The sequence below is a fragment of the Halichoerus grypus genome, chromosome 4, assembly GCF_964656455.1.
Source record: "Halichoerus grypus chromosome 4, mHalGry1.hap1.1, whole genome shotgun sequence".
NCBI classification, from domain to species: domain Eukaryota; kingdom Metazoa; phylum Chordata; class Mammalia; order Carnivora; family Phocidae; genus Halichoerus; species Halichoerus grypus.
In genome coordinates, this window is record NC_135715.1 from 180,865,353 (window position 1) to 180,886,731 (window position 21,379).

A 21,379-nucleotide genomic window follows, 5' to 3' on the forward strand; every position below is an offset into this window, starting at 1 on the left:
AGAACAGGAGGTAGTACTCACTGACAGGGATTTAATCAATATGGATATAAATGAGCACTGGGTGTTATACGCAACTAATGAATCACTGAACATTATATCAAAAACTAATAATGCACTATGCATTGGCTAATTGAATTTAAATTAAAAAATATGGTTATAAATAAGATGTCTGAACTAGAATTTAAAACCATTATGAAGATACTAGCTGATCTTGAAAAAATCATAGAAGACACCAGAGAATCCTTTACTGTAGAAAAAAAAGAACTAAAATCTAATCAGGCTGAAATTAAAAATGCTAGTACTGAGATGCAATAAAAAATGGAGGCTCTAACAGAGAGGATAAATGAAGCAGAAGAGAGAGTCAGTGATACAGAAGACAAAATGATGGAAAATAAGTAAGCTGAAAAGAAGAGAGAAAAACAACTATTGGATCACAAAGGGATACTTCGAGAAATCAGTAATTCCATAAAGTGAAATAATATCCAGATACTAGGGGCCCCAGAAGATGAAGAGAGAGAGAGGCAGAAAGTTTATTTGAACAAATTATAGCTGAGAACTTACCTAATCTGGAGAAGGAAACAGGCATTCAAGGCACAGAGAACCCCCTCAAAAAAAAAAAAAAAAAAAAAAGTTAACACTTTGACATACAGTAGTGAAGCTTGCAAATTTTAGAGATAAAGAGAAAAGTGCATAGACTTTGAATTTGCCCAGTCCTAGATCTGGACTGACTTACTAACTATGATACTTCAGTTTTATCTTCTATAAAATGGGCATAACAATACTGTCATTATTGGATTGTGGTGAGGACAAAATGGGATGATATATGGAAAGCAGCAAGCTTTTAATAGTCATGAGGATTATATACTAAATGAAATAAATTTACCAAAATTAATCTTAATGCAATGCATCTAATTTTCTATTTTCCTTACTATCATGAGCTGTCCACATAGATGAATCCTATTATACTAGGTAAAAAGTCCAGACATAAAGTTTACATATCATCTGATTCTACTTATATAGTATTCTGGAAAATCCAATACCACACAGAGAAAGAGAAGTAAGTAGTTACCAGGAGCTGATGGTATGAGAGGGGTTAACAACAAAGTTGCACAGGGCAATTTTTGAGGTTGATGAAGCTGTTCTATATCTTGATTGTGGTGTTGTATACATGACTTGATCTGTTTGCCCAGACTCACAGAGTTGAATTTTAAAAAGATTGACTTACTGTATGTCAATTATACCTCAATGAAAATAATTTTTAAAAATAAAATAAATGAAAATACTTAATTACTCCTTATTAGGCAGTTGATGAAGTCATACTCCAGAAGAGAATCAGAGCCATATTTGGGAAAAGAACTTAACTGGTGGAGTCTTTGCTTGCAAATTTGGTGCTTGGATCTTCTGTGTCCAGATTAAAATCTCAGAAGGAATGAACACAAGTAGTAGTCCTAAAACTTACAAATAGGATCAAGATGTCATGTAAGTGATAAAAGCAAAAGCAATCACTAAAAATAAGGCAAGAAATTGAAATAATATTTGAAAAAGGCAAAAGTAAAATACTCTTAAGGACAGCAAGAGGAAAGTATTACACGGGAGGTAAATGCTGGTTGTGTTCAAGACTCCCAGAAATAAGAAAAACCTAAAACAACAATGAATCAGAATTGTGAGTATAATAGAACCGAAAGGTGCTACTGAATACATAATTATAAGTAAATGGTGATAATGCAGGTATGAGTTCACAAATTCTGTGCAAACCAATTAAGGGAATTTATGGTGTTCATCAGAGAGAACAGATGGCCAAAGTATACTTTTGAAGTATTTGAAGGGTTAGATTGAACTGTTCTTTCCCTCTGTATCACAATGAAAAGCAAGCAGAAATAGCTCTAAATTATAGCTTAGATTATTCACTTTGGAAATTTTTAAAGTGTAATCAGGGTGGTAAGGCATAGAAAGAGGTAGAATAGTCTAGTGGGAGGTAGACAGAGGGCTTTAAGAGCACAGAGTGGTGAGTCAGATATGGATTGATATCTATTCTTTACCATTTAGTCACTGTTGATATTGAACAACTTCTGTGAATATCCAGTGACATTGCAGAGTACACTCAACACAGTGAGTGACATGGTTAGGAAACAAGAAACCATGGCCTTGGTGGACATGGAAATGTGCCCCTCAGATCTTAAACTCAGGGAGTGAAACCGATTTAGATTCTCTGCTAATGGCTCTGAAATGTATTGCTGTGTTAGTGCCGATGACAATGTGGCAGGGATGCTAAGGTAGGACCACTCCTGGGAGATGGGGGAGAGTTGGTTTCCTCTGACAGGTGACTTTGGCTCAAGGACTCTTCAACAGCCTTGCTGAATTTTCCTTAAAACTGCATTGCAGTTTCAAGTGCTTCCACCCAAGCTTCCTTTCTTGCTTCTCTCTTTCACTTGGGATCCAAAATGCATTGTGATCTGATGGCTTTCCCAACATCTCCCCATTTTGTTCCCATTTACTTTCATAGGTGTATTCCCTGAAATTTTCTTGCACACTGCATTAGTCTTGACCTCTGTTTTTCAGAGGCCCTTGACTAACACAGAAGCTACTTATTACTCTCATTAATATTAATATGCTATTTTTGCTGTCAGTAATTCTTGAAATTAGGAATATATTCCATGGGAATTCTGTAGAGATCTTTAGTGATAGAGGGATGTATTTTAAAGACTGTGAGTGTATTAAATTACCATGTCCTTCAGTGAGGTGCTTTCAAGGACAGGTCGACATGCTCCAAAAAGTGATGAGAGGGAAAGAAAGAGTACAATTTGTAATATGCCCTCCCTTCTCTCTTCTTGGTTATGTTCCTTCTCCCTTTTAGACTAAGCTTGAGCACTTTTTAAACATACTTTCTGGTACTTTTTACTTTCTTCTCATTTTACTCCTTTTCAGCTTTAGTACGTAAACAATAATAATAAAAAAAAAAGTTGATTTGCTTCTAAAAGGAGAGAGAGAGAGAACAGGAGAGAAAAAAACAGATCCATACAAAATTACCAAAATGGAAAGAACTGAGAATTTGCTGGGTAGATATTCCTTTAAGATTCTTTCCAGCTTTGTGATTCTAAGTCAGGTTCAACTGTTATACCAGAAATTAAAGAACTGTAGAACTTACAGTCTAAACCTATGCATTCTGACCTCAAAAGCCCAAATCCTTTATAACAAATGATTTTCTATACTTTTCTTAATTGTTTTTGAATATCCACCACTTACATGAAGATCTATTTCACTATTGCATCATTTTGATGATAAAGAACTTATTCTTAAAGTCTAATGACAAGTTCCTTTATTGGGACCTCTTAAAATACCCACAAGATGAAAAGAACGACTTTGTTCGATTCTTGAAGATTATAATCAGGTCACCCTTTTAGTATTTTTTGTTCCAGTTAAACAGCCAATTTTATTCATTAATTTGTGTATTCATTTAGCAAGTAATTTTAGTGCCTTATTCTACTAGATTTTTTTTGGTCAATTTCATTACTTTTGTTTGTATTCCTTGGACTCTCTCCAGTTGTTCTAGAATCTTTTAAAAGCTGATGACCAATATTAGACACACTATTGTAATAAGGATCTGACTTGCCAAAGAATTAGATGCTGTCTTTCATTTTTATGTTTTAGTACCACCTAAAACATTATATCACCTCCATTCTTCATAGCCTCTCCGCCAACATCAATTCTCCCTCAACCACTAGAAATGAATGTGCTAAAATTTTACTTGTGGTCAAATATTACTTCTAGATCTTCTTTTCCATATTACACTTAATCATCTGTTTTAGTTGTTTATCTATCCTATTTTCCAATTTTTAGTACTGACATCTGGCTAATTTATTTACAATATATTTTTTAAAATTCCTTTTTTTATTTCATTCAGATCAGCTTGATATGAAATGAAGGTAAAAATAAAAGCTCTAGCACTTATTAGCTGTGTGTCTAGGAACAAATGATTTAACCCCTATATTTATTAATCTGAAAAATGGGGACACTCATACCTAGATGATAGGTAGGATAAGCAGGAGGAAATGATATATTAATGCATTGGTGATATAAGGTCAGTAGTCAAAATGTTAGTGTCTTTCTTCTAGATGTGGGCAATTATTTACTTTCTATACACTAAGTCACAATAAGAGAAAACTTAAGAGAGAATGTAGCTGAATAAAACCTTCAAAAAATAGCTCAGAGAGGGAATATGGTCTTAGCTTTCTTGTAGAAAGCATATTTATTTGACTAACTTAAAAGAGAAGGATCACATATCAAATTCTTTTCATATTTGCTTTAATTTAGAGCAGGGCCACAGAGAAAATATATTTTTCCCATATAGACATCTGAGAAAATATTCCAATATAGTAGAAATATGCATTTAATTTCCCCCAAAAGAAAAGAGATGTGCTTTTCATTAGACCAAGGGAGAAGACACTGAAGAGGAAAAGTTCAGAGAAAAGAACCCTCACAGACAAAGGAGAACTACCAACAAGTATGGGAAGTGTTATCACATAAAAGGACTCATTTCTTCTGAGTGGGATAATCACTATGGATAGTATAAGTGTAAATGGAAGGGAACCAAGAGAAAAGAACTTTCCAATGCTTAAAGCTATTCAGTAGTGGAATGGACCATCCCAGGATGGGTTAGTTTCAAATGTCAGAGGCTGTAAAATCACTTTGTTATGTAGAGAATTCAAGCATTAAAGGTCGACCTCGTTAGAGCTGTATTTCTCAAGCTGATCTATAAGGCAGAGCAGGAAACTCTGAATAACCTTCTGGGGACCATTAGTCTAAGGTCCAGGGAGGAAAGGCTGGAAAGAGAAGCCCCATTGCAACTACTGAGCTCTTAAAGAGATGGAATAGAAAGGAATGAGTGGAAGGTCATACATATTCACCTTGCCCATTCCTGTGCCAGCAGTTGGCAAACAGATATCTAAATGCATCCATTCTTTCAGGTGTTCCTGCTCTGTTGAAGGCACTGGGGTAGGAATAAGGAAGAGAACAAGGTGGTAATGGTTCCTGCTATTTTCAAGCATAAAGACAAATTCAAATGGCCATGATGACAAACCAATAAAGAGAGAACTGAATAGAATGATTGTCAATTTTGAAAATGCTGTGGTGCTAAGGAGATAGGTGAGGTGCTGAGTTCCAAGGAAATAGGAGAGGGACTCTGATAGTCAAAACTGGGGATGGGGTGGAGTGGTCAGTGAAAACTTCTCCAAGGAGCTAATGTTCATTAACATGGGAGTTTTATAAAATAGATAAAAGAAAAGAAAGAAAAAGGAGTCATAGAGGTAGATGATAAGATAGATGGGAAGGAAACTAACTCTGCAAATACAGAAAAGAGCATCTGTGAAGGATAAAAATCCTTAACATTTTCTTGAAAATAAAAGAAGCCCAGTGTGATCACAGATTTTCTTTAGGATGAGGCTGGAGTAGTCAGAACCTTTTAGGAAATTAATTTTATTTAAATAGAAATGGAAAGCTATTGAAAGAGTTTAAAAGAAGCAACCAGAAAGATTTATATTTTAATAAGATTGGTTTTTAAGTTTTTGACTTTTTATTTTGAAAAAAAAAGTCAAAAAATTGCAAGGATGGTACAATGAATTTCTTTATATGCTTGTCCTAGCTTTGTGATTTACCATATTTGTTCTTTCTCTCTTTACATAAGTAACTATTATTATTGCTATTACTACTGAGTCATCTGGATGTTAAGTCATAAACTGCATAACGTATTACCACTAGGTAGTTCAGTCTCCAAAGAAAAACACTCTGTCTTAGATAATCAAATGAAATTACCAAATTCAATAAATGTAACATTCATACACTACTATTACCTAACACACAGAGCATATTTCAATCTCTCCAACTGTCTCTCTAATGTCTTTGATAACAGTTAATTCTAGTTTCGGATTCAGGATTCCTTCTAGGGCCAATACTCCATTTAGTTGCCATGTATCCTTCGTCTCTCTTGGTCTGAAACAGATCTCTCAGTCTCTGTCCTCATGACATGGATGTTTTGAAAAGTACAGGCAGCTGAGATACAAACTCAGGGTCTTTGGCATGATACTTTGGCATGGTTAGATTCAGGCAATGCATTTTTGGCAGGAATCCCACAGAAGTGATGTCCTTTCACAGGAATAATACAGAAATTATGACCTTCTCACTGCAGCACATCACCAGATCTATGATGGCAGTTTGTCTTATTTATTGGTGATGCTAAGTTTGACTATTTGGTTAAGGTGGTATCTGTTAGAGTTCTCCACTGGAAAGTTATTTTTCTCTTTCCTGGGAGATGCTTTGAGAACCCATAACTAACCTGTTTTCTATTAAACTTGTACTCAGCAATATTAGCATTAATATCAATTCTTATCTGAATCAATTATTATGATGATGGTTGGTTTTTATAATTCTTGGGCGCCTGGGTGGCTCAGCTGGTTAAGCGACTGCCTTCGGCTCGGGTCATGATCCTGGAGTCCCGCGATTGAGTCCCACATCGGACTCCCTGCTCAGCGGGGAGTCTGCTTCTCCCTCTGACCCTCCTCCCTCTCATGCTCTCTGTCTCTCATTCTCTCTCTCGCAAATAAATAAAATCTTAAAAAAATTTTTTTAATAATTCTTTTATACATTTTACATTAGTATCAACTCTTCTTATTTCATACTTTTAAAAAATGTTTATGTATGTCTATACTCATTTATTCTCAGCATGAACTCAGATTTGGTTTTATCAATGGTTTAGAATTTGTGCTGCTATTCATTTTGAAACTGAAATTATCTTATGTTTGGTCAGTGGGAACTCTTTCAAGCTGGCTCATTTGCCTTTCAACATGTCCCCATCAGTTTTTGAACACTTCCTTAATTTTTAGCACGAATGTCTCAGGTTCACCTTGTTTTCCCTGTCCAAACCTGATTCCTGTAGTGGAGAGTGGTGTTTTGAAATCAACATCCGGATGAAGAAGCTCATCCTTGGAGTTGTGTGAGGAGTGCAGAACATTGCAGGAGAGCAGGTGATATACCAAAGACTATTGCATCTGGGTGAAAGGTCACAATGGTTTGGTCCAAGGTGGTGGACATGGAGAAAGAAATATAGGAGGACATATATTTTATGTGTAAGTAAATATGTAATTGTATATGGAAATTGCCTATATGTGGATATTGAGATAATTGGATATTGAGGTACAGGAAAAAGGGGATTCAGGATAATCCCAGGCTACTGGAACCCACAGTTGGTGAAGTATGTATATTGCTCACCTTTGATGTTCCTTCCAGGCTCGTGTGCTGAGTCTATACTCTGGCAGCTGAGTGTTGTATGCTGCCTTTTTGTTGACTGTGTGGATGTGACCAAACTTGCATCTGCGTCTGTGGGGTCATGCTCACACGTTGCCATGGCAACTTCCCAGGGTACAGCTGCTTGATGTCTTTGGTGGCTTTCATGAATAGAAGGCTCTGGAATCAACTGCCTGAAAGTACTTGGAGGTGACTCAGCTGGTACCAAATAGTATTTGGAAACAGTCTAGTCTTTAGGAATAGGGAATTAACAAAGGGAATATTCTCAGGGCTTCTTACATAGTATAATGGTGATAAAAGTTTAAAATTTGATGAAAGAAAATGCCAATTTGTGAATAACTAGGAGCTGGTCTTCCTATTGTAAATATATAATTCAGAATGGGAATACATGGATTAGGGAAAGCAGCAAGGAGAAATTTATATGATTTATATTTTTGACATATGTGACAATAAGCTTGTCTCCCTTCATTTAATATCTAAGAAATTAGATTTGATTGGCTTTTATTAAGAAAAACTCAAAACTAGAAACATTTGTTTTGTCTCTTATCTCCTTTAGCCTGCAGATATATAAATAATAATCTTTGAAATCTGTAATCAAAAATACTGTAATACTCCAAGACTTCTCTTGTTGATGTTTTATGTATAGATACACTATGCATTATTTTGATTTTTATAAAAATAACAGATTCCATGGTGCATAAGTTCAGAGAGAATATCCTTGAGGGGAGAGATCATCTGATGTGTATGGAGACATAAAATAGGATTCACATAAATTGCAGCTTTTTACAATAATTGATCTTTCTTTGGACCCAGGCTTCTTTCTTTTTGAGGCACCGAGTCCTTGTTTTTTTTCTTTCTGGATGTCTAGTTTGTTGGTTTTGTAGCTCAAAGCAGTTTTCTGCCTCATCTTCAATCTCTGCAAAGCCCTAAAGTATCAGATGCAGGTTCTAACCTCTCACTAAGATGTCCTTTCTCTGGATTACTGACCCTTCACTTAGCATGAGGACTTGAGTGCTTGAAATAGTTCTCTAGTGAATGTGCTCAGGGGCAGATGGTCTATTCTACTATAGTCTATTAAATGCTTTATATATGGTTGGCTGGGTGTTTAAGAGGCTAAGTTCTGGTGTGTAGATCCTGTGGGCTTGACCTTGAGTTCCATCCTTTACTTAGTAACTCTGCAACTTCGGACAAGTCACTAAAGAGTTTTGTTTTCTCAACTACGAAATGAGGATAATGACAGTCTTTAACTCATCAAATTGTTTGGGGACTTCAAGGAAATAATGTACAAAAAGACTTGGCATAGGGTCTGATCCTTAGTTGAAACTGAGTAAATGGTGGTATTATTTTAATAATTATCATTTTGTAATTATTTCTTAGGTGCAAGGTCTATATGAAGTCCTTTACTGACTTCTCTCTTTTGATATTCATAGTCACTCTATAGGGTGGTTGCCACTAATAATTCCATTTTAGATATGAGGACACTAGTACTTACAAAAAGTTAAGGAACTAGTCCAAGGCAGTACTGGTTGAGCTAAGATTCAAATAAGCTCTGTCTGATTCTAGGGTTTGCACTCTCATTTAGAAGGCCATGCAACCTCTGTCTGAACTGATTACTGCTGTATCATAAAAAAAAAAAACAAAAAAACCCAAAAAACAAAAAAATGTCATAGCTAATATTCATGAAACACTTTCTGTGCTAAATATTACCAATAACTAGTATTCACAGAATGTTTGCAATCTGTTGAGCTACAGTCTTTACCTGGATTATCTCCTTTAATTCCCCTAATCGATTTATAGATTAGGAATGTATTACTCTTATTTCACAGATGAGGAGATGAGGGAACTCGGTGCGCTGCTCAGTGTCCCAGAGACAAGTCTGCCTGACCCCATGCCTCAGAACATCTCCTCATCACAATTGTGAGCAAATGCACTTCTGTTGTTTGAAGCCATGGAGCTTGCAATAATTAGTTATAGCAGCCCTAGAAAACCAATACACCCCCACACCTTCCATCTTTCCTGTTACCTGGGAGGTACTGAAAGAAGAAACGACTACGGCAGGCTATGTATGCATATTTTGAAATCTAATTTTAGGGTAATTGGCTGATAACTTTGCATTTTGTTATGCTGAAAGAAACCTACAGTTATGGAATACAAAGCATTATCCTATTAGCTTCGCCTTGAGATATACTAAACTCAATCTCTTCTCAGCTACTGGGAAAAGGACAGTCTGATCATATGTGATTGGTGGTGGTAGGGGAAGGGTGCTCTGCTTGAAATGGGAATTGCTAGAGAGACTGAAGACAGGGAAGGTATTGCAATTCCAGCCCAGAGATAACAAATCCTTAAGCTATGAAAAAAAGAAAAGAAAGAAAGAAAGAAAGAAGAAAGAACAAAAGGAAAGAAAGAAAGAAAGAAAGAAAGAAGAAAGAAAGAAAGAAAGAAAGAAAGAAAGAAAGAAAGAAAGAGAAAGAAAGAGAAAGAAAGAGAAAGAAAGAAAGAAAGAAAGAAAAAGAAAGGGAGAGAGGAAGGAAGGAAGGAAGGAAGGAAGGATGGGAGGGAGGGAGGGAAGGAAGGGAAGAAGGAAAGAAAAGGGAGGGCCATGAATGTAGAAGGTATAAATCCAAAAGATTTAATAGTAAAGTATTTAGAAGATGATGTCTGATTAATTTTAAGAAGTACTGAGGGAAAATAAACCAACAAAACAAAAACAACTCAGCAACTTCTAGTTTTTCAAAAGTTTCAAATTTTGTGTATGTTGCAGTGTTAGTTCACCGTTGCTGCCGTAACTAATTACCAACAACTGGATGACTTAAAACAACAAAAATGTATTTTCTCACAGTCTGGAGGCCCCAAGTTGGAGATGAAGGTGCAGCAGGGCCATGCTCCCTTGGAGGCCCCAGGGGAGGATCCTTCCTTGCCTCCTCCAGCTTCTGGTGGCTCCCAGCATTCCTTAATTTGTGGCTGCATGACAGTAACTGCCTCTGTCTTTAGAGGACCGTCTTTCTCAGTCCTTCTGTGTCCCCTCCTTTGCTTGTAACAAAAGCAGCCATCAAATTTAGGCCAAAAACCTCCACTGACACTAAAGTCTTTGGGAGCCACATTTTTTTTTTAATTTTATCATGTTATGTTAATCACCATACATCATTAGTTTTTAATGTAGTGTTCCATGATTCATTGTTTGCGTATAACACCCAGTGCTCCATGCAGTACATGCCCTCTTTAATACCCATCACCAGGCTAACCCATCCCCCCACCCCCCTCCCCTCTAGAACCTTCAGTTTTTTTCTCAGAGTCCATAGTCTCTCATGGTTCGTCTCCCCCTCTGATTTCCCCCCCTTCATTCTTCCCCTCCTGCTATCTTCTTTTTTTAAAAAAATATAATGTATTATTTGTTTCAGAGGTACAGGTCTGTGATTCAACAGTCTTGCACAATTCACAGCACTCACCATAGCACATACCCTCCCCAATGTCTATTACCCAGCCACCCTATACCTCCCACCCCCCCACCACTCCAGCAACCCTCAGTTTGTTTCCTGAGATTAAGAATTCCTCATATCAGTGAGGTCATATGATATATGTCTTTCTCTGATTGACTAATTTCGCTCAGCATAATACCCTCCAGTTCCATCCACGTTGTTGCAAATGGCAAGATTTCATTCCTTTTGATGGCTGCATAATATTCCATTGTATATATACACCACATCTTCTTTATCCATTCATCTGTCAATGGACCTCTTGGCTCTTTCCACAGTTTAGCTATTGTGGACATTGCTGCTATAAACTTCGGGGTGCATGTACCCCTTCGGATCACTACATTTGTATCTTTGGGGTAAGTACCCAGTAGTGCAATTGCTGGGTTGTATGGTAGCTCTATTTTCAACTTTTTGAGGAACCTCCATACTGTTTTCCAGAGTGGCTGCACCAGTTTGCATTCCCACCAACAGTGTAGGAGGGTTCCCCTTTCTCTGCATCCCCGCCAACATCTGTCATTTCCTGACTTGTTAATTTTAGCCATTATGACTGGTGTGAGGTGGTATCTCATTGAGGTTTTGATTTGGATTTCCCTGATGCCGAGTGATGTTGAGCACTTTTTCATGTGTCTGTTGGCCATTTGGATATCTTCTTTGGAAAAATGTCTGTTCATGTCTTCTGCCCTTTTCTTGATTGGATCATTTGTTCTTTGGGTGTTCAGTTTGATAAGTTGTTTATAGATTTTAGATACTAGCCTTTTATCTGATATGTCATTTGCAAATATCTTCTCCTATTCTGTCGGTTGTCTTTTGGTTTTGTTGACTGTTTCTTTTGCTGTGCAAAAGCTTTTTATCTTGATGAAGTCCCAATAGTTCATTTTTGCCCTTGCTTCCCTTGCCTTTGGTGACGTTTCTAGGAAGAAGTTGCTGCGGCTGAGGTTGAAGAAGTTGCTGCCTGTGTTCTCCTTTAGGATTTTGATGGACTCCTGTCTACATTTAGGTCTTTCAACCATTTTGAGTTTGCTCTTTTTCACAAAACTATCTCTAAGAAGTTGTCTTATGTTTCACAACCTATTAAGTCTCCTTACCAACTACTCCACTGAAACTGCTTGTGTTAAGGCATCACTGACATCCATCTGTCTTATGTGGAAGACTAGTCTCTGACTTATTATTCATCTCTTGGTCTCTGTAACACTCACTTTTAGCTTGCTCCTAACTTCTCATTTTCTGATTATCTCCTAATCTTCCACCCATGCTGTAATTGTTGGAGCTCCTAATGGTGTGGTTGTAGAATTTCTTTTCAGGTACATTCTCTCCTTCAGTGATCTCTTCCATCCCCTTGGCTTTAGCTGCCCTGTATATGCTCATGAAAATCAAATTAATATTTTTTACCAAAACCTTGAATCTGAGTCCAGATTCTTGCATCCATGACACTCTCTAAGAGTAACTAAATTTAATACTGGAACTAGAACTCTTAGCACTCCCCCTCACAAAATATCCTCATTCAGTCCTACGAATCTTAGTAAACGACATCACACTCTACCCAGTTGTTCATACCAAGATTTAAAGTCAATAGAAGGGTAGCAATACAAACTAAGTGGATTCTTGGAAAGTAAAACAACAACAACAACAACAACAACAACAAACTAGGACAATGGTTTGAGAAAAATAAGAGTTAAGAAAACCAGAGAATCAATGCAGAAGATCAAGGATCCTACTAATAAGAGGAGAACAGAAAAGGGGAGTGGAGGAAATAAGCAAAGAAGTGATACAAGAAAAATGTTCTAGAACTGAAGAGTGCCAAACCATAAGGTCACTTCAGACTTCTGCTTGGACCCGGTATAATGTCTGCTCACATTCCACTGGCCAAAATCATCCCAGATTGGTGGAGTGGGGGAACACAATTTTCCTGCAGTGAAGTATGGTGAAGGTGGGGAAAGAATAAATAGCTGTGGACTAATTATACAATGTGCCACAGACAGCGTAGCCAAGGAATCTGGGAAACAGATTCTGAAAATAAAAATGTGATAGCCATATTTAATAGAAGAAAGAAGAAAGTCAGTTTCCAATATGAGAGTGAAGAGGGTAACAAATGTACACTAAACCTAGAGGCCCTAAACTGAGGATGGAACTGGAGGTGGAGGGGCTCTGAGGAGTAAGTACACAGGAAAGGAAAAGTAGCTGATTGATATTCTGATACATTTGACTTATGGAAAATTGAGCTGGAAGCCCTTTCAATAATATTTTTTAAACAAAAACTCTCTTGAAAACTATTAATGTCTTCCCATTTTTTAGAATTAAATTAAAAAATCCAATAGGTCTTTGTACATTCCAGCTACTAAATGTACCCCAGACTCATCCCACTTGTTCACTGAGCCTCAGCCATCCAAGTACTCTCTGGGTCCTCAGCCACACCAAGTTTATTCTTGTCTGAAGACCACTCTGAGTGGACTGCTTCTAGCCCAGTTCTTCAGTGTCTGGCTGGATCTCATCCTTTACATCTCTTAGTTCAAATTTATTGTTGAACAATTTTTCCTAAAAGCGCCATTCATATAATCCCTCATCCACTGTATCCTGCCACAAATCCCATCAGCACCCTTAATTTCTCTTTTAATAATTGTCACAATTTTAATAATCTTATGTATTACTTTTCTTATATATTTGATGTCTTCTTCTACTACTCTATAAGTTTTATGAGGACAATGACCTTTTTTTTTGTTCTCTGTCATATCCTCTGTGTTTGGTACAGCCACTGGCATGGAGAAAACATGCAGGTAAATACTGAATGAGCGAATGAATAAATAAATGAATGAAGTGAGGCACCTGGGTGGCTCAGTTGGTTAAGCGTCTGCCTTCGGCTCACCTCATGATCTCTGGGTCCTGGGATCGAGCCCTGCCTGGGGCTCCCTGCTCTGTGGGGAGTCTGTTTCTCCCTCTGCCCTTCCCCTCTCTCATGCTCTCTCACTTTCTCAAATAAATAAATAAAATTTTTAAAAAAATAAATGAATGAAATCAAGAGGACTAAAGAAGAAAAAAAGTATAGGGTTGGGTAGAAATATACAACGGTGACTGTAATCCAGGCAACGATGGGGAGGGTTTGCTCTGAGGAAGACAAGAGTGAACTGGAGTTTTAAGAATAAGGAGTTTATTAATTGCAACAGGGGGGAGAATGTGCAGGTAGGGGAGGGCTTATGCCAAGCTTATGAACCTTGAAACACCATGGCCCATTTAATGGATTCTAGGGTGATAGCAGCCATTCTGTTGATGCTGAAGCATGTAAGGGCACATCAAAAGACATCATAGAGACTCCAAGAGCACTCTGAATAAGGCACTTACATGTTGGCCATAATCAGGGTCAATACTTAGATGTTTATTGTCTATAATGAGGGCAGAATCTTTGCAGTATGTGACTTATTTTAAGATGATCAACAGCTAAGCCTCAGTGTTGTAGTAATATTTGAAAACAATTTTCTGTCATAAAGGGGTGTATCGAGTGTACCATTCTGACTTAGGGATTTCTTTAGCTCCTGGAGTTTTCTAATGCTTTCCAAATAATCATATTTGTAGAATCCAAGGTATGACATTGTATTTGCAGAATTTCTTGGTAGAGTCAACACAGAATTAGTTTTGTTTTATTTTGTTTTCTAATTTTTATTTAAATTCTAGTTAGTTAACTTATAGTGTGATATTGATTTCAGAAGTGGAATTTAGTGATTCATCACTTACATATAACACCCAGTGCTCATCACAACAAGTGCCTTCCTTAATACCCATCACCCATCTAGTCCGTCCCCCATCCACCTCCCCTCCAACAACCCTTAGTTTGTTCTCTGTAGTCAAAGAGTCTCTTAGTTTGAGGAAAAATTTGGGGAATTGTAAAACAATGATGTCTCAACAATTAGTAGCTTTGCCATTACTATCTGTGCTTCAAAGCACATTTAGGGTAATTGGAGACTTAAATTTTTTTTCTTTTAAAAAGTTAAGTCCCTATTATGCCAGTGAATATAACCTTTTAGTTTCTTACCCAGTGATCGTAACTGTATCCCTAACAACTGAATTTGTGTCTCAATCTGAGAGCATGAGCAAGTCTGGTAATCTCCTAGAACCACCTTTTCCTCATCTGTAAACTGGAGGTAATAAGATAATACTCATCCCACACAGCTGAAGTGGGCGCCAAGTGAGTTACTGTGAGTAGACTTGCACCTACATTCTAAATTCCTAATCAAACTGTGCTATATTATTATAAATTTGGAGAGCATTGCCAAATAAAAATGTTCTAAACTGCCTGCCCAGATTATGTACTGCCAACTCCAATAAAAAATTTAAACTGCCCCATCTTTTTGGGTTGAGAGAATTGAACCTATGTACCCAAAACTAATCTATTAAAGTAGGTGTCAAAGAAGCATTATAAAAGAGAAGTTGTTCAAGTAAGTGATCATTCACTAGCTTTCAACATAGTTACTCCAGCCACAGTTCATATATTTTATAAAAGAATGGTATTCTAATTCATGAAGGAGGATGGGAGAATATAATAGCCATATATGCACAACATACACAAAAGAATAATGTATTTACAAGAAGTTACACCCAGTGTCATGGAATTATTGTAGTATCAGATAGATTACCAGGCTACTTTTATGAATTTTTTAAGTCATTTCCTTTGCTTGGAAAGTGACCACATACTTACTGATCTGTTATATATTTGAATCCTACTGCTCCAAATTGACTATAGGTTTATGGAAGAGGAATCTGGGTTATCAGATTCCACAGAGTCTGAAACAGTGCCTTGCAGTGTGAGATGGATTGAGAAAATTGATCCTTACATTTGGTCAAACAGTTAATATGTGTTTATTGAACTTTGTCTCTTGAGTGTTCCAATGTGTTCAGTAAAGAAGATACCTTGGATATGAAATCATCTTGCCTTGGCATGCACTTCAGAGGTGAACTAAAGATGCTATCAACCTCACTTTTTCATTTTGGTTTATTACAGTTATTCTTGGAATATCCGTCATTGCTGAGATATTAATCTTGCCGGCATGAAATAATAGAACTTGCTTCATCTTTGCATTACCTAAGGGGAAATGATTTGTAATAAAGAGCATATATTTTTTTCAAAATTAATTTCATAAGGAAAACTTTTATTTTGGAAATGCATATTATTTCATTCAACAATATATCTGATAATGTGGAAAATACCCTTTCACATATTATGTTAGAAAAATAAACTCAGGCAAATGGGAGAGTAGATGATTTGAAGAAACTTATTATAAAACTGTTTCATAAAAAAACCCCAAAAAACCCTACTTCATGTCTCAGGATAGTCTTTTAAAATAACTTTGCTTATTTCCAGATTAAAGGAAAAAGTAAATTGCTTTTGGTGCAATTGTGAATGGAATCAATTCCTTGATTTTTTTTTTCTGCTGCTTCATTATTGATGTATAGAAATGCAACAGATTTCTGTACATTGATTTCATATCCTGCAACTTTACTGAATTCGTATATCAGTTCTAGCAATTTTTTGGTGGAATCTCTTGGGTTTTCTATATAGAGTATCATGTCATCTGCAAATAGTGAAAGTTTTATTTCTTCCTTGCCATTTGGATGCCTTTTCTTTTCTTTTCTTTTCTTTAAATTTTATTTTATTATGTTATGTTAGTCACCATACAATACATCATTAGTTTTTGATGTAGTGATCCACAATTCATTGTTTTCATATAACACCCAGTGCTCCATGCAGTACATGCCTTCCTTAATACCCATCACCCGGCTAACCCATCTCTCCACCCCCCTCCCCTCTAAAACCCTCAGTTTGTTTCTCAGAGTCCATAGTCTTTCATGGTTCATCTCCCCCTCTGATTCCCCCCCCTTCATTTTTCCCTTCCTTCTCCTAATGTCCTCCATGCTATTCCTTATGTTCCACAAATAAGTGAAACCATATGATAATTGACTTTCTCTGCTTGACTTATTTCACTTAGCATAATCCCCTCCAGTCCCAACCATGTTGATGTAAAAGTTGGGCATTCATCTTTTCTGATGGCTGAGTAATATTCCATTGTATATATGGACCACATCTTCTTTATCCATTCATCTGTTGAGGGGCATCTCGGCTCTTTCCACAGTTTGGCTTTTGTGGACATTGTTGCTATGAACATTGGGGTGCATATGGCCCTTCTTTTCATTACATCTGTGTCTTTGGGGTAAATACCCAGTAATGCAATTGCTGGGTCATAGGGTAGCTCTATTTTTAATTTTTTGAGACACCTCCACACTGTTTTCCAAAGTGGCTGTACCAGCTTACATTCCCACCAACAGTGTAAGAGCGTTCCCCTTTCTCCACAACCTCTCCAACATTTGTCGTTTCTTGCCTTGCCAATTTTTGTCATTCTAACTGGTGTAAGGTGATATCTCAATGTGGTTTTGATTTGAATTTCCCTGATGGCTAATGATGATGAACATTTTTTCATGTGTCTGTTAGCCATTTGTATGTCTTCTTTGGAGAAGTGTCTGTTCATGTCTCCTGCTCATTTTTTGACTTGATTATTTGTTTTTTTTGGGTGTTGGGTTTGAGCAGTTCTTTATAGATCTTGGATAGCAGCCGTTTATCTGTAGTGTCATTTGTAAATATCTTCTCCCATTCTGTGGGCTGCCTCTTTGTTTTGTTGACTGTTAAGAATAAACCTAACCAGGGCGCCTGGGTGGCTCAGTTGATTAAGCGACTGCCTTCGGCTCAGGTCATGATCCTGGAGTCCCTGGATCGAGTCCCGCATCGGGCTCCCTGCTCGGCAGGGAGTCTGCTTCTCCCTCTGACCCTCCCCCCTCTCATGTGCTCTCTCTCATTCTCTCTCTCTCAAATAAATAAATAAAATCTTTAAAAAAAAAAAAAAAAGAATAAACCTAACCAAAGAGGTAAAAGATCTGTACTCTGAAAACCATAAAACACTGATGAAAGAAATTGAAAACAACAAAAAGAAATGGAAAGACATTCCATGCTCATGGATTGGAAGAACAAATATTGTTTAAATGTCTACACTACCAAAAACAACCTACATATTTAATGCAATCCTTGTCAAAATACCAATAGCATTTTCCACGAAGCTAGAACAAACAATCTTAAAATTTGTATGGAACCACAAAAGACCCCAAATAGCCAAGCAACCTTGAAGAAGAAAAGTAAAACTGGAAGCATCACAATTCCAGACTTTAAGTTATATTACAAAGCTGTAGTGAACAAGACAGTATGGCACTGGCACAAAAACAGACACATAGATCAATAGAACAGAGTAGAAAACCTAAAAATGGACCCACAACTGTATGGTCAATTAATCTTTGACAAAACAGGAAAGAATATCCAATGGGAAAAATATGGTCTCTTCAACAAATGGTGTTGGGAAAACTGGACAGCAACATGCAGAAGAATGAAACTGGACCACCTTACACCATACAAAAAATAAATTCAAAATGGATTAAAGACCTAAATATAAGACAGGAAACCATCAAAACCCTAGAGGAGAACATAGGCAGTAATGTCTTTGACATTGGCTATAGCAACTTCTTTCTAGATATGTCTTCTGAGGCAAGGAAAACAAAAGCAACAATAAACTATTGGGCCTTCATCAAGATAAAAAGCTTCTGTATAGTGAAGGAAACAATCAACAAAACTAAAAGGCAACCTATAGGAATGTAAGAAGGTATTTGCAAATAACATATCTGATAAAGGGTTAGTGTCCAAAATATATAAAGAACTTATCAAACTCAACACCCAGAAAACAAATAATCCAGTTAAAAAATGTGCAGAAGACATGAATAGACATTTTTCCAAAGAAGACATGCAGATGGCCAAGAGATACATGAAAAGATGCTTAACATTTCTCATCATCAGGGAAATACAAATCAACACTAGAATGAGATATCACCTCATATCAGTCAGAATGGCTAAAATTAACAACACAAGAAACAACAGATAATTGGTGAGGATGTGGAGAAAGAGGAACATTCTTACAGTATTGGTGGGAATGCAAACTGGTGCAGCCCCTCTGGAAAACAGTATGGAGGTTTCTCAAAAAGTTAAAAATAGAACCACCTTATAATCCAGCAATTGCACTACTCGGTATTTACTCAAAGAATACAAAAATACTAATTTGAAAGGATACATGCACCCCGATGTTTATAGCAGCATTATCAACAATAGCCAAATTATGGAAAGAGCCCAAATGTCCATCAGTTGATAAATGGATAAACAAGATGTGGTTTGTGAGTGTGTGTGTGTGTGTGTGTGTATACACACACACACACAGAATGGAATATTTTTCAGTCCTCAAAAAGAGTGAAATCTTGCCATTTGCAACAACATGGGTGGAGCTGGAAACTATTATGCTAAGTGAAATACAAGTCAGTCAAAGAAAGACAAATACCACATGATTTCACTCATATGTGGAATTAAAAAACAAAGCAATCCTGGGGAAAAAAGGGAGAGGCAAACCAGGAAACAGACTCTTAACTATAGAGAACAAACTGATTGTTACCAGAGGGGAAGTGGGTGGGATGATGGTGAAATAGGCGATGGGGATTAAGGGGTTCACTTGTTATGATGAGCACAGGGTGATGTATGTGTGTTGAATCACTGAATTGTACACCTGAAACTGATACTACACTGTATGTTAACTAACTGGAATTTAAATAAGAACTTAAAAAAAAGTAAATTGCTGTTAATTTCAGTTTATTTTATTAAAAATTTCCATTTTTTAAAAGACTTTATTTATTTCAGAGAGAGAGCACAAGAACAGGAGAGGCAGAGGAAGGAGGCAGGGGCAAAGGGAGAGGGAGAAGCAGACTCCCCTGCTGAGCAGGGAACTCAATATGGGGCTGGATCCCAGGACCCTGGGATCAGTGTCTGAGCTGAAGGCAGACACTTAACCAACTGAGCCATGCAGGCACCCCTAAAATTTCCATTTTTGTTAGTAAAAGAGCCCATGCTAATTTTATAAAAAGTGAAAAATACATTAAGTATTAAGTGCAAAAACATTAAGAAGAAATTGGCTGTAACTTGTACTCTATCCTCACCTCTCCATCTGGAGATTACTAATATTAACAATTTAGGGCATAAGCTTTTTGCTATGAATTTGTGTGCAAGTAAAACAATTTATAGTATTAATTTATGTTTATATTTGATTCTATGACCTATTCACTTTATATGACAGCATCATAATATTTAAACCCTAACATAGTGCTTACTTTATGCTGGGCACTGTTCTAAGCACTTTCCTTATTTATTTGTTTATTTAATCATTTGGACAGTCCAATGAATTTGGTAATATTATTATTATTATTCCCATTTCAAAGATGAGCAAACTGAGGAAAAAATGGGATCATACAGCTAAAACTTTTTTCCGTCTTTTGTAAGATGCAACTAGCTCTAGATGATTGAGAAGTTTTGAGAGTCAAGGCAAGGTTGTGGCAGAGTATTTGACAATTATGTAGGGTCTAATATATGACATTATATTGTTGTTGTTAATTATTATTATTGTGGTTGTAGTGGTGGTTACTCATAATTTTATCTCTAGTGTTTTATGCAATTCCTAGATATAGTAGTTGTTAGAAAATCTCTATCACACGAATGACCTATAATGCTTTAGTATCAACCTGCTAAAAATATGACTAGATGATTAGTAGTTGCTTATTAAGACAGTATAGTTGAATTTCACTTCTGTTTTTTTTTTTTTCAAGTGAAAACTTCCCTGTTATTTCCCTGTTGTTGTTTTTTTTCCATAGATACCCACTTACCACTTCCAACCTTGTAGAAAATCACATGTGAGATGTATCTCAAATCACTCTTCCCCCATGCCATGATGGATACCCAGGGCAGGTAAGCTGTGAACAATGAATAAAGATGCCTCATGAGTCCTTGCGTTGTCTTTTCTTCTTTTTTGTCTTCGTCTCTCCAATCACATTCTGGTAATAGGCAGGAGTTTATTTGAAGTTTATTTGTTGTTCTTGAAACATACCACTGAAAGCGGGTCACTGCTTTTTATATCAGATAATTAACGATTTCTTCAAGTAAAAGAGATGACAAAAAGGATACTGAGTTAAGGTGCACGACAATAAATATGCCTAAGCTTGTGAGAGGGACCATAGCAACAATCCTCATTAATAAGTACAGTTATTAAGAGACTTGGAAATGTGTTTGCATTTGCTTGCCGATGTAATCATGCATAATAGGAAGAATCCATAGCAAAATAGGCAGAATAGAGCCATCAAAGGGTATCATTCAAAAAGACTAAATTTGATCATCACTTAGAAAATATGCTGCTAAGCTTATTGCCTATATAAATACCAATTTTAGCCAATAGGACTCTTCATAATGGAGTATTAGTGGCTGAATGGGATCTTAAAATGGAAATGCTGAATATCAGAAGGAAAGAACATGAATGATGATGATGATGCCTTGGGATAAATATAACAGAAGCATCACATTGTAACCAAGAAGTATGTTTCTTCCGATTTGATAGTTATTCCCACTGCTTATTAGATTGATCAGTTGTATGAGTGCACAGAGAAACAAGATTTCCCATAAATGCCATGATTTTTTTGCACGATGTAAAAATCCTCAGTGTTAG

General features: G+C 36.7%; 1 long non-coding RNA gene across 1 annotated transcript in view; it reads left to right on the forward strand.

The window, feature by feature from the left end:
* Nucleotides 1-20,793, forward strand: part of LOC118535672 (uncharacterized) — a 114,231-nt gene extending 93,438 nt beyond the window's left edge. Inside the window, exon 3 of the long non-coding RNA XR_013446799.1 lies at nt 20,535-20,793. This is a non-coding gene — a long non-coding RNA (uncharacterized LOC118535672). The remainder of the gene's footprint in view (nt 1-20,534) is intronic.
* The last annotated feature ends 586 nt before the right edge of the window (nt 20,794-21,379 follow it).